This window comes from Staurois parvus, unplaced genomic scaffold (genome assembly GCF_062004578.1).
Source record: "Staurois parvus isolate SC_StPar_1 unplaced genomic scaffold, SC_StPar_1.0 ptg000122l, whole genome shotgun sequence".
In the NCBI taxonomy this organism is placed as follows: Eukaryota; Metazoa; Chordata; class Amphibia; order Anura; family Ranidae; genus Staurois; species Staurois parvus.
Window position 1 is genome coordinate 3,771,328 of NW_028317918.1, and position 15,823 is coordinate 3,787,150.

At 39.4% G+C, this 15,823-nt stretch overlaps 1 protein-coding gene across 1 annotated transcript in view; it reads right to left on the reverse strand.

Annotated features, from left to right (window-relative positions):
* Positions 1 to 1,673: 1,673 nt before the first annotated feature.
* The window catches only part of ANKRD50 (ankyrin repeat domain 50), a 103,920-nt gene continuing 89,770 nt past the window's right edge, over positions 1,674 to 15,823 (reverse strand). The window contains exon 5 of the mRNA XM_089672184.1: positions 1,674 to 6,537. The gene's annotated coding sequence lies outside the window, so the exon portion shown is untranslated. The remainder of the gene's footprint in view (positions 6,538 to 15,823) is intronic.

The following is a 15,823-nucleotide window of genomic DNA, read 5'->3' on the forward strand; positions in this document are numbered from 1 at the left end:
AGAGTGGAGAGAAGTCCCCGTGTGACTGCTGAGGAACTGAGAAAAGATTTGTCAGATGTGGGTACAGAAGTTTCAGCCCAGACAATAAGACGCACACTGCGTAATGAAGGCCTCCGTGCCAGAACTCCCAGGCGTACCCCCTTGCTGTCTCCAAAGAATAAGAAGAGTCGACTGCAGTATGCCAAAAGCCATGTGGACAAACCACAAAAGTTGTGGGATAGTGTTCTGTGGACTGATGAAACAAAATTAGAACTGTTTGGGCCCATGGATCAACGCTATGTTTGGAGGAGGAAGAACAAGGCCTATGATGAAAAGAACACCTTGCCTACTGTGAAGCATGGTGGAGGGTCAATCATGCTTTGGGGCTGTTTTGCTTCTGCAGGTACAGGGAAGCTTCAGCGTGTGCAAGGTACCATGAATTCTCTTCAGTACCAGGAGATATTGGATGGAAACGTGATGCAGTCCGTCACACACCTGAGGCTTGGGAGACGTTGGACCTTTCAACAGGACAATGATCCCAAGCATACCTCCAAGTCCACTAGAGCATGGTTGCAGAGGAAAGGCTGGAACATTTTGGAGTGGCCATCGCAGTCACCAGACTTAAATCCGATTGAGAACCTCTGGTGGGACTTAAAGAAAGCAGTTGCAGTGCGCAAGCCTAAGAATGTGACTGAACTGGAGGCCTTTGCCCATGAAGAATGGGCGAAGATACCCGTAGATCGCTGCAAGACACTTGTGTCAAGCTATGCTTCACGTTTAAAAGCTGTTATAACTGTAAAAGGATGCTGTACTAAGTACTAAGATTGAATGTCACTTGGGGGTTGAATAAAACTGATAATGCTGTGAGCACAGAAAAGACATTTGTGGTTATTTCATTATAACTGTTATGTTATATTTGTCTGACCTACAAGTGCCTCTTTAATGTAAATGTAAGCAAGATGACTGAATGATCAAAAGCAATGTCAAACTGGCCAAAACACTCAATTTCAGTGGGGGTTGAATAATTTTGGTCACAACTGTATATAAATTCTGATCCACCACTTACTACATGAAGCCCAAAAGGGCCAACTGATGAGAGGTACCCATGAGGCATGCTACTGTGTCAAATCAATTCATGACTTGGGTGAATTCTTTTTTTGGCAAATCCATAATTACACTTATTATTGTTAAAACTGGGTAATTCAGTATACATACGTTCACCTGCCCATTTCTACCTCTGAAAAGAATACAACTGGACTGTTACAAAGCTTTTCTTAGGCTCCATGCACACTAGTGTTTTTTTAAAGCCGTTATTAGCATTTTTTTCTGCTCCTAGAAGCTAAATAGTGTTATCCTATGTGTCCATTCACACTACTTTAGGCTGTTAGCATTTTTTGAGCATCAGCATCTAGGAGCAGAACAAAAAATTTTTTGTAAAGTTTTTAGGGCATTTTTCCATCAGAGAAAAAAGCTACTAAAACGCTCCCAACTGCTTTTTTCTACCGTCTCTATTTTTTTCCTCTACATGTACTGAAAAACGGTAAGGCTCCAAAAAAACGCTCTTACCAGAGCTGTGAAAAAAAAAAGCTAGCGCACATGGAGCCTAAAACAATTGCAAACAGCACACAATGTACTACCAGAAAATAAATGCTAATAATGTTAAATGTTTGTAATATTAAAAAAAAGATATCAGATGAAAAGCAAATATATTTATTATGCACTTTCATATACAGTCATTTGCTGAATATTATACAAGGAATAAAATAAAAAGAAATTTACATGTTTAATTCAATTTACATTAGATATTTACAATTGAAAACAGGAGAAAAAAGTTAAATGAACATGTTTTCATTGAAAATGGAGCAAAATACATTTGCATAGCAGAGTAAATGATCTGGGAAGTAGTATTGTACAAACAAATGACAAATTAAATACTGCTGAGAGTAGAACAAAACCAGTCAAAAATGCTGTAACTTTGATGTAATGAAAAGCAATGTTTACATGTTCACTGATTCAAAGAAACGCTACTTTATTCACTTCATCCTGCGGAGACAGCTTTAATGGCATATTGAGAAAGAATACAAGCTAGTGGTTTTACAAATCATTTACCAGTCTGTATGTGTGTGCCTTTGTATATATTTATTATATACGTATTAATACATACACACACATCCATAAAGCTTCATTAAAGGAAAAGTGCACCCAAGGTTCCTCACAGTCCCTTTCCTCTCTTGCTCACATTGCCATTCAACTTTTGGGATTTCAGATGCACTTTACCATTTCATAACTGGTCATTTCATAGGAAGAAATAATCACAGGGCTACTTCTTGTTGTAGTCATAACCCAACAAGCAACCCCCCCCCCCCCCAGCCCTGAATTAAATTACAGCCAAAAGGACTGAAGTTGTGCTCTTTTTATATTATTTATTCACTAAGCAACACATTTTTGGTTTCTTAAAGACAACTTAATTAGAAAGGGCTTGTAGCTAACCAAAACATTGGCTTCGGGTGATCTTACACGTGTTACACAAGGCATTATGGAAAACATTTCAGTGCAGTATAGTCCTGTGCTCCTCGACACTAGTGAACAATTGATACTCATGCAGAAATGGATGACCAACTCTCTTCCATCTTTGCAAAAGTATCAATTTCCTCCCAGAGGGCATGCACAGAAACAATACTAACCTTTTTCTCACCATTCTTTTGTAACTGCGAATGTTTTATCAAATCCCATGAATGCCAATAATATCTCCCTTCAAAATGTATAAGCTGCATGATCTTTATTGGAGAATTTAAACTCACCGTGTACACTTAAAATGTGTAACAATTAACTTCTAAGCAGAAAATGGTTTGTGACGTGGATATTTATTTTATCCAAAATACACATTTTCCTCATATGAAACAGAACAAATGTTTAGCCCAGTTTTACCAGGAATCAGCAGAAATTGCACCATTCAAAAGATTAACAGAACAAGAAGCAAATAAAGAGACTAGTTATGGGACAATACAGCAAAACATAACTCCAGGACTTGGTGAACAGTTAGCATTCTTAAGGCTATTTTTAAAGGAGAATCTGTTATAATTGGGGTTATGGAAAATATCTGAACAAATGACTATTTACTAATTATGCTTTAAATGCTGCCTGTCCACTGCCTTTAGTTATGCCGCAGACAGCTTGTAATGAATAGCAGTGTAAAATACCTTTTTTTTTTGTGTTACTAAACCCATCATCCTGCATTCACTACATCTGGACTCCCACAGTACACAGAACATGGAAATGCAATTACTTTAGTAAATATGAACAGCTAAATACCTTATCTCATCAGCAGTATATAGAAGTATTGTGACTTATATAAGTGTCCAGCAGAACACTAGTTAAAGTTTGTAGGAGGGGTTTTCATTCTGCTCTGACAGTCCTATGAGGCTGCATAACCCCTGACCCTCTATCTGGACAGTGCTGATTGGCCCTGTGATCACATGCACCCTTCCAAAGAAAAATAATCTCTCTAGCCATACACACTAAACTGAGCATGTGCAGAGTGACTCCTAGAGCTCTGTACTGTATGCAGATGGACTGGGGACAGTAGAAGAAAGAATCAAACAGCCTTTTTAAACAATGCAGAGGATTAACGCCTTAGGTTCCACAGTGAGTATAACAAACATGCTTTACTGCATATACAGACTGATTTTACTGTTGTGGGTTTAGTAAAACTAAGCTTTTTCTAGCAGTCATTGAGCAGCTGCTGTTACTGGCAGGAGTACAAAAAAGGTATTTACAATGCTATTTACTACAAACAATTTGCAGCATTAGGCTGCCTTTACACTGATCCATTTTTCTTCCGCTTTTGCCTTTAAAAAAGCGGAAAAAAAACATGTGACCATGTGTTCCTATGGAACTCTTCACACTGATCCATTATGGGTTAGGTGCATTTTTTTAAATCCTTCTTGCTGCATTTTTGGCGCAAGTATGGTGCAGTAAAAACACTACACCAAAAACGCACACCCCCATTGAAATCAATAGAAAACGTGGCAAAAATGCATCAAAAACTTTGACTCACATGTCCTGTAAAAAAATGTGGCACAAACACAGTAAAAATGCATATGTATCTTTGCTTTGTTTTTGCTAGGATCAGTGTGAAAGTAGCCTTACCAAAAGAAGTGGGCTGGAAACATTTAAAACCAAGTAGCCTTTCCTTCTTTTTAGGTCTAAATGTATAACTGTGCCAGTTTCAATTAGTTAACATTTATATTTGCACCTTACTTTCCTGTACTGACTGTTGAGGAATAAAATTTCACACATGGAAAGATTTTCTTTTCATTCAGCCTGCAAACTGAAAATTAAACAGGTTCTTCCATCTATGCTATAGAGCGTAGATGGATGAATCTACAGTACAAGCCATTGTATTCCTACAGGTGGCAGAATACCTGAACAGCGGCTGCAGTTTTCCACCAAGATGCTTTGATTTTTCAATTGAAGGATGGTGGGTGAAACAGTGGCTGACAGGGCCACCCACAAAGCGAATTTTGGCCAGGCGAACTGATTAACCAGTTGAAATTTATCCAGCGAATGGGCAGCTTAAGATGTCCTCATGTTTGAGAGTAGCTGTCCTGTCTACTGCCCGACTATATATCAGTAGTAGTCTACAATCATTTTTAAACTACTCAGCTCGGTTATTCAGCCTCAGTGTCAGGTCAGGCAGATGACACAGCAGAAAACGTCAGATTAATATGACCCCTGGCCACAACTCCAAAGGCAGCAAGTCAGTGAGGATAAATAACGGGAAAACATGAAGGTTTCCTACATATACCTCCACAATTCTAATTAAACATTTAATATTCAGAATTTTGCAGAAGCCCAGTTATGGCTGGAATTGAATTGTAATATATCCAAGTATATATCCCACAGGGACAAAATTTGAATCTTCAATAATGTGCTATAGCTCTTCAGCAGAGGCTTTATTACTATAACCACTATGTACTACATGTGGAAAATAAATATGCCATTACAGTTACAGGAAAAAAGGGAACCATTGTCATTTGTACATGTCCACATGTCTGACACAAACACGTTAACTACATATTTCCTCTAACTGGACAAAAACAACATAACAGGTTACAAAGTTCATTTAAATAAAGTTCTGACAATGTTAACACCAGAAAAATACTTAACACTGAGATCATCAGTGGCAGATAAATATGCACTTTTGAAAGATTTTTGTATTTCGCAAAGTTGAGCGTATTACATTCAACTCCACAGCAAAAAAGGCGGAAAAGGAATTTGTTGGACTCTTGACTGTGCAAGGCATGTCTGGGCATGATACAAGAGTTGTTGCATTCAATAAGTAAATACTGCAGAGGACTAGACTGTGCGTGTGTCCTTTTTTTCCTTGTACGTTTGTGGCCTTCAAAGTGTTAAGATACTCTGTATGTTTGCAAGTTTACAGAATTGTATTATTTCAAATGCTGTCAAGACCTGACTTAATAAACACACAAAAAATGAATACATTTCAGTTGCATGTCTCATTTCTGAACAGCAGATTTGAGAAGAGTCATACAGTTCACGGCAGGACATGCATATTTATGCTCCTGTTTCACATAAAAAGCTGCAAGCAGCACTCTTTTGAGGGGAAGAAATGGGAATTTTAGGTGCAGTTACAAAGTGCATTTTGTGCACATTTTTAAGCACACAATTTCAACTTTTTTTTTTTCTTTTGTAAAGTTGCCTATAATTAGGCATATTAAATATCCAGTCAACCCAAATTGACATTTCAGTTTTTGGTAACTGCTGGAGAGTTAACTTGTCTTATACATGTGTCTCTGGTGGTAAGATCATTGCAGTCAGATTTTTGGATGCAAAAAGAAAGTAGAAATACGCAAGGGTGAGCTACCCCCTAAAAAAACCAAACAAACACAAATTGGAACTATAGCTGGGAAACTGGTAATCTTGCTGCTCAAGTCCCCTAGAAACTTAAAGTGGAGCTCCACCCAAAAGGGAAGTTCTGCTTTAAGGACTGGTTCTTGGCGCCCTGTGCAGAATTGACACCCTTGGGGAGCGAGTACCCTATTTTTCAGCTATCTGCTCCCACTTTCATTTTGACTGCCTAGGCAATCGGAAGCAGAAGTTGTCCATCCCCCCCCTCCTTGAAATGTGACAGATCCCAGAAGACTACGGGACCATTTACAATGTGCAGCACTACTCACACATGCACTGTGGGCACCCAGCTGTGAAGTCAAAAGCTGTCAAAGCCGGGTGCCCACACTTAGGATGCCATCGCCATAAAGAGAGAATGGCCAGTGAACCCAGTTGGCACGAACACACCACTGCATCATAGGACAGGTGAGTGGCTGGTTTTTAAAACTTTTTTTTTTCAGAAGAGACTGAAGCTCCACTTTAAGATGCCAAAAATGTGATCTGACCCAGCACATACCACCAATAACTGAAATATCACATTTGAATGAACTGCTTAAAACAATAACCAATTAACCTTTATGGTCAGAAAAGAAAAGATTTGCAGTTTTAGGTGTCTTCTAGTATGTTACAGTCTTGTGCTTTTTCAACCTGTGAAAAGAAAAAAATGATTACAAAAAATTGATAACCATCAAGCAAACAGCTAAATACAAAGATACTAATAAATATATATATATATATTTTTTTTTTATTACACACACATACATACACACACACACACACACACACACACACACACACTCTGCTCAGAAGAAGTGAGTACACCCCAACAGATTTGTCAGAGAACCTTTACTTTCCTTTCAGAATCAACATTTTCTATGGGACACTATACTACAAAATACTCCCACAAATGCGGGCCATTGATTGCAAACAAGATTTGTTAAATTGCATACAAAAAAAAAAAAAAGTATTTTTCCTAACATTAATTCAAGACCATGTTGCAAAAAGGAATACACCCTAATGAAAGTCTTAGGAGCAAAGCTAAATTTTAGACAACAAAATCCTGATTAACAAGAATTTGACTACAGGTGAGTCTAATTATTCATTAAAAAGGTGCCCAGCAGGCAGTTGACTATAAAAGGGCGTTACTTAAAGAAAACCCCTCCCATTTCATGTTGTCAGCAATGGCACCACATGGAAGAAAAATATCACAAGGCCTGAGAAAGAAAATAATTTCTTTACACAAGAAAGGTGAAGACTACAAGATCAGTAAAGCTTTACTTATCAGTTAGAATACTGTAGCAAAAGTGATACAAAAATTTAACAAAGATGGAACTGCAACCATCTCACAGAGATGTTCAGGCCGTCCACAGAAGTTAACACCTCAACAAAAGAGTCTTCTGCTGAGAAGGGTTGAAGAAAATCGCCATGAGAGTTCACTGCAGTTAGCTAAAGTAGAAGAAAGCCAAATTGGGGCGATTGTTTCCTGTGACGCAATGGTGTACACTGCAGAGGAATGGCATGCGTGGGTGTTGTCCAGCAAGGAAGCCTCTCCTAAATCCCATGCAGAAAAAAGCCTGCCTAGAATTTGCCAGGTCCCATGCTGAAAAAGAAGGCGACTACTGGGACTCTGTACTTTTGAGGGATGAGACCAAGATAATTGTTTTTGGAACTGATGGTTTCAAAACTGTATAGCGTTGCAAAGGTGAGGAGTACAAAGAAAAATGCAGGGTGCCTACAGTGAAACATGGTGGTGGCAGTGTCCTCCTGTGGGGCTGCATGAGTGCATGGTGTCGGGGAGCTGCATTTCATGGATGGTATAATGAATTCACAGATGTACTGCTTTATATTGAAAGAGAAGATGCCACCATCACTCCGTGCTCTTGGTCACTATGCGCTTTTCCAACATGACAATGTTCCAAAACACACGTCTAAGGCCACTTGCATTTCTGAAGAACAGGGTGAAAGTGATTCAGTGGCCAAGTATGTCTCCTGATCTGAACCCAATCAAACACCTATGGGGAATTCTGAAGAGACAAGTTAATCATCACTCTCCATCCAGCATCCAGGCTCTAAAAGAGGTCGTTCTTGAAGAATGGAAAAAGATGGAAGTTGCAATATGTCACCAACTTGTTCATTCCATGCCTAGAAGACTTGGTGCTGTCCTTACAAATCATGGAGGTCATACAAAATGCTAAATGGAGTAGTTTTTGTTGTGGAGTTTATTCATTTGTGCATCGACTAATTTGAGTAAAACTGATGATTTTGTAATCGAAGTTATATTATTAACCTTACTTTCATGTAATGAGCTAAACAAATGTTCTATAAAACTCAGTTTTGTCAAAATGTTGGAAATTGTTCTTGTGTTCATTGAGATATTGAATACGACCTTACTTTTCAAAAGGGCTTTACTCATTTATGCTGAGGACTGTATATATGTTCATATATTTCTGATATTTACACAGATCTGCCATACAGCACAGCCCATTTCTGGCAGGGGCAGAAAGTCTGTTTCTTCTCTGCTGCTGTTCAGTAACACTTACAAATCTTGTGAATGGGCAGTGAAATGAAAGGCAGCACACTGATGAGTTAATCTGTCACTCTCCTCCTAATAGCCTTCTCCTCACACTGCGGCACGGCTGAATAAAGCAGATCATACATTCGTGGTGGATGGGGAAATTCTCTCTGCTTTGTCTCCAATAGTGAAATACATTGCCCATTGGCAACATGTGATGATCGAATGGTGGCTTTCCAGCAGCACTGTTCGACAGAAACCAGTCTAACAACCAGCTTTTGTTGAAAAAAAGAGGGGCACACGGATCAAAATTTGGATAGTTTCTACTGAACCAGGTGAATCACGATCCATGTATGGCCAGCTTGACTCCATTTCACTTTTCTCAGTCTGAACAGTGCTACTGAAAAATACTGATACCAGGCCAAACTCAAGCACTTATGCATACATTTAAAGATGCATTAGGAAATACAGAGCAGCGTAAATTTGTGTCCTTTACATGTGCTTGGATCTCAGCTTAAAAGCTGAATTCTAAGAAAAAAAATCAACATTTGCAAGTGAAACACACATTAGGAAACTGTTTTACCAGCAAAGAATTTGCATTTCTGTCAATTTACCCATTTACAACTGATAGCAGAATCAGGCTGGTGAGGTCACAAATAGGAATTTTGATGTACCTGTAAATTCTATATATTGGAGTACAGGACAGGACACAAAAGTTGATTCTTAGACAATGGATTATATGCCAATACCATCAGGTGACTGGACACTGGAAAAATCTTTGCTGGAAACCGACACCCCCCCCCCCCCCCCGTCCTGTTCTATTCAGGGGTCTCCAAATTATGGCCCTCCAGGAGTTGAGGAACTGCAAGTCCCATGAGGCCTTGCAAGACTCTGACAGCCACAGGCAAGACTCCGAGACGCGTAATGGGACTTGCAGTACTTCAACATCTGGAGGGCAATAGTTTGGAGACCCCTGCTTCAAGTTATGGAATTTACAAGTATGTCAACATTATATTACCTTACTAGTTCAGTACAGGAAACAGGAGTTGATACTTAGACCATGAAATGTCCCCAAGCAATAAATCAAGGGGTAGGCAACAAAACAGACAAAATAGCAGCAATGGATCTAGAGGAAAAAATAGGAAAAGTCAACGGACTTGAACAGACAGATAACTGCAGAAGCACCTGGTAGCAAAAATCAGCTGAGGCTCAAACAGCCACCTGACAAAAATGGACTGGAAAATCTGAACAGAAAAACAGGTGGTGACCCTGAGACCATTGAGAAGGACTGAAGCTAGATGCTGTAAAGAAACCAAGAAAAAGGGACTCACTCCCTGAAGGCACAAGCCCTAGAAAAAAAAAAAGAACAAAACACCCAATCAGTTGGAAGAAGAGGGAAGAATCCTCTAAAGAGAATACCCTGTAAGGAATGGAAGAGGGGTCAGCAAGGGCAGGGATGCGCAATTCATATCGCCCGATGCCCGGGACTTGTAGTTCTGGGTGCTGGGCAGGTAGTTTTTCTGTGCCTTTAGCCCTGCTGTGGGCAAGCAGCAGGGCCCACCTGTCAGGTGAAAGCATTCGGGTGGCAGAGCTGCCGCCCGATTGCTTCTGCACAGCCTACAGTGCCAGCCGCTGCCCCTGCTATATGTCCCAGACTCCGCTTGCCCATCTGTGGGCCCAGGACTGGTTCAGTGAGTGCTGGCACTTTTGTCTTGACCCAAAAGTGATTTGACGTCCCTTCTGGGTGTCCATTGTCACATTCCCGGCCATCGAGGCCAGGAAAGAATGTAATGCAGTGCGAAGTGCACTGCATTACATTCAGGGGAGCACAGGGGAGATATCCGGGGTCTTTTAGACCCCGGATGTCTCAAAAAAGAGAACCTTTCACCAAAAATCATCACATAGGGGACCTTTTGTCCCCTATGTGAAAAAAGAGAAAAGTTAAGTTAAAAAATGATTTTCTTTAATTTATAAAAAATTTAAGTTGCACCATAGCATATACCACCCCCTGCCCAATTTTTCAAGGGCTACCCACATATGTACACACAAACATAAAAGCATGTGCTGGGGTGCTCACACATTAAAACGACGATTGCGATACACGTTACATATCGCTGCGCACGGCAGAGTAAGAGCAATAATTCTAGCCCGAGACCAACTCCATAAAACTAAACTGATGACCTGTAAGGAGCTTTAAAGGTGTTTCCTATAGAAAATATAGGGTACTAATCTTTGTTGCCGTTTCACGAGCGCACGCAAATTTAAGGTTTGACATGTTGGATGTCTATTTACTTGATGCAACCTCAACTTTTAGATTTGTGATAATATTGTGCGACTCTGCTTTCAGAAAATATACGTTTGTGGGTTTTGTATAATCTGTACAATTTTTTAAACATGTACAAAAACCACAAAAATGGCTCTGGTAGCGAAAGGGATAAAAGGATAAGTGTGACATTCCTCCTTCCTGATGAGCAGCCAATCAATGTTCAATACACTGCAAGGTCTTTCCCCTCCTTGCTAGTACCCGGGTGCGGTGCTTGAGAAAGGCAGGGAGGGGAGGAGGAGATATATACACCGCAGTGTTAAAATATTAAAGGTTTAAGTCGCTATAAAGCCCCTTTTGTTTTTAAAAGACATTCCATACAGCACCTCAGATTTAAATACGGTTTTGGTTAAAATGTATTTATTATTATCAGGAAAAGTAGATTGTCATGAGGGACAAGTAGATTGGGACACCGATTTAGTCCCTGGACTAGTAGTTTTTTCACATATTTCCACACCACTGAAAAGGTATTCATGGCATGCAGCTAAAGAGGACAGTCCTGACCCCAATTGTAAAGTGTGTGACAAGCCTACAAAGCAGGATATAGGGAGACAGAATGATAATTCTACGGATGGTAATAGGAGGAGCCCCAGGGAAGCAAGGAGGACATGTTTCCAAGAAACTTTGTCCCCATGTAGCATAGGAAAAGAAAGGGACACCACAGGGACAACACAGGGGAAGCCCAGGCAGAACTAAGGCTGTCAGGGTTAATGGAGGGAAGAAGGTTCTGTTCTTACAAGGTTCTTTTGATGGGAGTAGCCCTTTGCGCACAAAAAGAGGGCTCTGAGTGAGCAAAAGCACCCGAGGAAGGTCCCAAAAGGGGCACAGAACATCACAACAGCAACGAAGAGGAGCAACTTTTTGCAAAAGACAGTGCAAAAAAAGTGCAAAGCCAAAGGATATACAAGACCTAACCAAGACCTGACAGATACCAAGAGAACAGTAAGATAGACACCAAATGCTTATCAACTAAATCCTTAAAGAAGGGAATGTCCTCAATGGAAACAGTAGATTGCTTATTTAGTGACAGAATGGCAATATCCACAGTGGAAACAGTCCATTTCTTCTTAATCTCCTCTTCCATAGGGTAAAAGCCATCAAAATCATCTAGAGGAGGGATCAACAACTGAGTTGGACCAATACTTATAGAAGGCACAATCGACCTGATCAATAGTAGAGAAAGGCTTTCTAGGAATAGTCTTTTTCGTGCTCAGAAGAATATGTGGGGGGTGAGCAGCACTAGGTGCATCTATCCAGAGACTTGAACGCACTGCTTCAACCAATCAGTCCACAGTAGCCAGCATGTAACGAGAAGCTAAAGAAGTAATTTCACAATATTCTGGCAGTAAAAAAAAAACTTCCACAACCTCTGCTAAAAGGTCAACATCCTTGTTACCTCCTGCAAAAGAAAGTACACAAGGCCTTTCAGGTTGTAACACATGAAGATAATCTGGGGAGGAAGAGGCAGAAGAGTGTTTATGGTTGTTAGTACCTCCTATTTTCAAAAGTGGTTATAGCCACTGATAGATCAGACATAGTGGCAGAGAATTCTGCTTTACCCTAGGTTCACAACTAAGTGTTTTCCACAGCGTTTTTTTGAATAGGGTCAGGGACTTTATTTAAACGCAAAAAGTTGCGTTTTTGCTTCTATAAACTTCAATGGAAACGCCGCAGAAAAGCATGTAGTACAGTTTTTCTGCGTTTTTTGGCTTTTTAAATCTGCCTAGCAACAAGTAAAATTAAAAAAAAAATGCAACACCCAACGCAGAAATAGCTCAAACGCAAACTGCATAGGTGTGAGCCTAGCCTTAGTCAGACAGGCTGCATATTGCACATCTGTGAGGTAGTCCAATTAATGCAGATTGAGCAGTATCAATGTAATGTAGTCAGAGAGTAATAGTGCCCCTACGCTAGATGAAAAAATAATTAGAAAATCTGTCATGTGGACAGTTTGTTCATTTTCTTCCAGTTAATGGGCACAAACCCAAAATTGGTAGTGACGTTTTTAACCAAAAAGTCGAAGGAAAGGTTTGAAAAACGTCTGCTGAATGAATGCTATATTGGAAGGTTAATGTGTTTCTCGCCAGTTAAAAATCAAACTGTTAGCACTGTGCATGTGTGACCCACAACCAGAAAACAGATGAAAAAATGCTTTATGTCCATTGAGTGATTTATCGTTCAAAATTCAGTCATAACATGATGGCAATATCATTTGCTCTTACGACCATGTGTTTGTTTTTTGAAAACCTGTTCAAACTATTTTTCTACTAGTGTATGGTTAGCAAAATTTTAAGTTTCTCAGGGCCTGCAGCGGAATCCTCACGGTCTGCCCAATGTGCTCCTTCACAGAATGGATGAGGACTGAGGGGGTTCAGTATGAATAATAATTAAAAGAAAAAAAAAAATTATATATATATATATATATATATATATATATATATATATATATATATATATATATAATTTATATTTTCAGGTTCTTACAGAGTTTCTGTGGCTGTGCCTCTCTGAGGTATCAGACAACAGGTAAGATGGCAAACGATGAGCTTGCCACGTGATGTGAGTAGTCAGTCTTATGAGCGCTACATAACTAGCTAGAAAACAATTTTTAGTAGTGAGGTGAAAGAAAAGACCACCAATTTTAAATAATCATAATTTTACCTATAAGGTCGCGTAAACAAGACAATAACCATAAGGGAAAAAACTCAAAAGTTTAGATCACCCCATAACTGGTGTCTTCACAAATCACTTGCATATTTAGCACTGCAATATGTGTCGTAGGATAAAAGGATTGAGTGGAATATCTACTACATATCCAGGTAATAATTTGACAAGATATTCATAGCCAAGAACCAGTATATAAAAGGTAGAGGTGATTTTTTTCAGTGTTTAGGTGCCAAAAGAATGGACCATGGCCCTGGAGTCATATCACTCTGCGGCTAACTCACTTGATGCACCATGTAACAAGGTAAATAACAAATGCAGGTTCCAGTGTCGGAAGAAAAAAATTACAGGCCGACCCTGCTGTTACGGGGTCTGGGTACTGTGCCCAAAATGTACATGGAGGGTAACCAATCAGCAAAGTAACGAGCTGTAAGTCGATAAGCAGTCAGATCTTGATAGAATTGTTGTGTCAGCTAAAGAAGGAAAAGTGAAAATTAAGAAAAAAAAAAAATCTTCAACAGGCGAAGCAGTCAGTCACCTAAGGAAAAGAAAAATGTAGCCTCACAGATGAGGCAGGGTTTTATAGATATACTGGGGTGTGGTTCCCATCAAAGCTTTTACCAGTGTCTAGTCACCTGAAAGTAGTGGTATATAACACAAAGCCTGAAAATCAACTCCTATGTCCTGTACTGTACGGTTAAGATAAACATTTATGTCATTATACATACCCAAGTTGTGTTTTATCAGTTGTGTTATTGGAGTTTACTTGCAAATAGAATGAAATCTGGTATAAATACCCATTTGCGCTATGTAGTGTGAAACAAAGCCTTTGGCAAGAAATGATGTCTGCTTGAATATGAGCTGAGCAATATATTACACAGGTCTGCGACTAAAAAGCTGTTTGATTATTTTCATCTAATTTCCATGTATTTTGGTGTGCTGAAAACAAATAAAATATTGAAAAAAACTCCTAGACGTCATGATTTGCCACAAAATGCAAAATTGTCTTCAAATTTATCAAATTTTTTAAATTTTTGGACTTTTTTTATATTATGGGTTTTTAACCAAATTTAAAGTCCTAATTACTATTAATTAATTCACATAAGTGCATTTAAGATATAAAATGCCAAAAAAAACCTTAAAGGGGTTGTCAGAGTTATGTAAAAAAAAAAATATAGCACTGTAAATCTGATGGTCAGCAATATATACATAAGCTAAGCAAGTTTTAGGGTAAAAATTTCTATTTCCTCATTTCCCTAGTTCTCTTCTGGCCCTTTGTTGTTATTTGCAGGTAAACAATCTCTGCCCCTCCCCTCCTGCAAAGGGGGTGAATACAAGTGCTGCTCTGAGTGACATGTCTGACTACTGGGATACTCAGCAGCATGCTGTATGTGTAAGCCTCAGCCCTGAGTCTGTGCTTCTAATGGTAGAAGGGGTTAATCTTTCCTGAAGAATACAGTGGGTGGGATACCAAATACCCTTGTTTTCTGTGTCTATGGGACAGTCTAGACCAACAAAATCACTGGACCAAGAAGAGTTGGCAGCCGAGGGTGCTAACAGTCGGTGAAAAAAATGTCCTCCGAGAAACTTTGGTACCTTCCCATAAAGTTCTTCTACCACCTCTCCACATAAAATTAGGATTGATGAAGCAATTTGTAAAATCACTTGCAAGAGATGGAGAATGCTTCAAATACTTGGTCACCAAGTTTCCAGGCCTGTCGGAGGCAAAATTGAAGGAAGGTGTGTTCGTCGGACCAGACATTAGAAGGCTTATAGTTGATCAAGAGTTTGTCAATCCCATTACGGATCCTCAAAAAGAAGGCTGGATTGCATTTAAAGAAGTCGTACAGAAATTTTTAGGCAATAACAAAGATCCTCACTACAAAAAGATAGTCGGACAAATGCTGAAAGCATTTCAAGCTTTAGGTTGCCTGATGAGTTTGAAAGTGCATTTCCTCCAGTCCCACCTTGACTACTTTCCTGAAAATGTGGGAGCTGTGAGTGAGGAAGTAGGTGAACGATTCCACCAAGACATTAAAGAGATGGAAAGGAGATACCAGGGAAAATGGAGCATTACAATGATGGCAGACTACTGTTGGATGCTTCAGAGAGACATTCCAGATGCTACTCACAAGCGTAAATGCACCAAGAGGAGCCTCACAGGGAAGAAGAATCGAGTTTAGTGTGTGTAGGTGAGCTCATTTCAGTTCAAAAAAGGATTTATGAAAAAATTGTAATAAAACTTTAATTTTATAAGTCTATTTCCATTTATTTTGAGGTATTGCCTTATTGAAACATAGTTACCTAAATTGTCAGGAAACGTGATGTCCTTTGACAAAATGGAGGTCATTTTCGGATTCAGCGCACCAAAAAACAAAGATTACATGGAATAACCAAACAGCTCTTGAAAAAAATTTTTTTGCAGACCTGTGTTA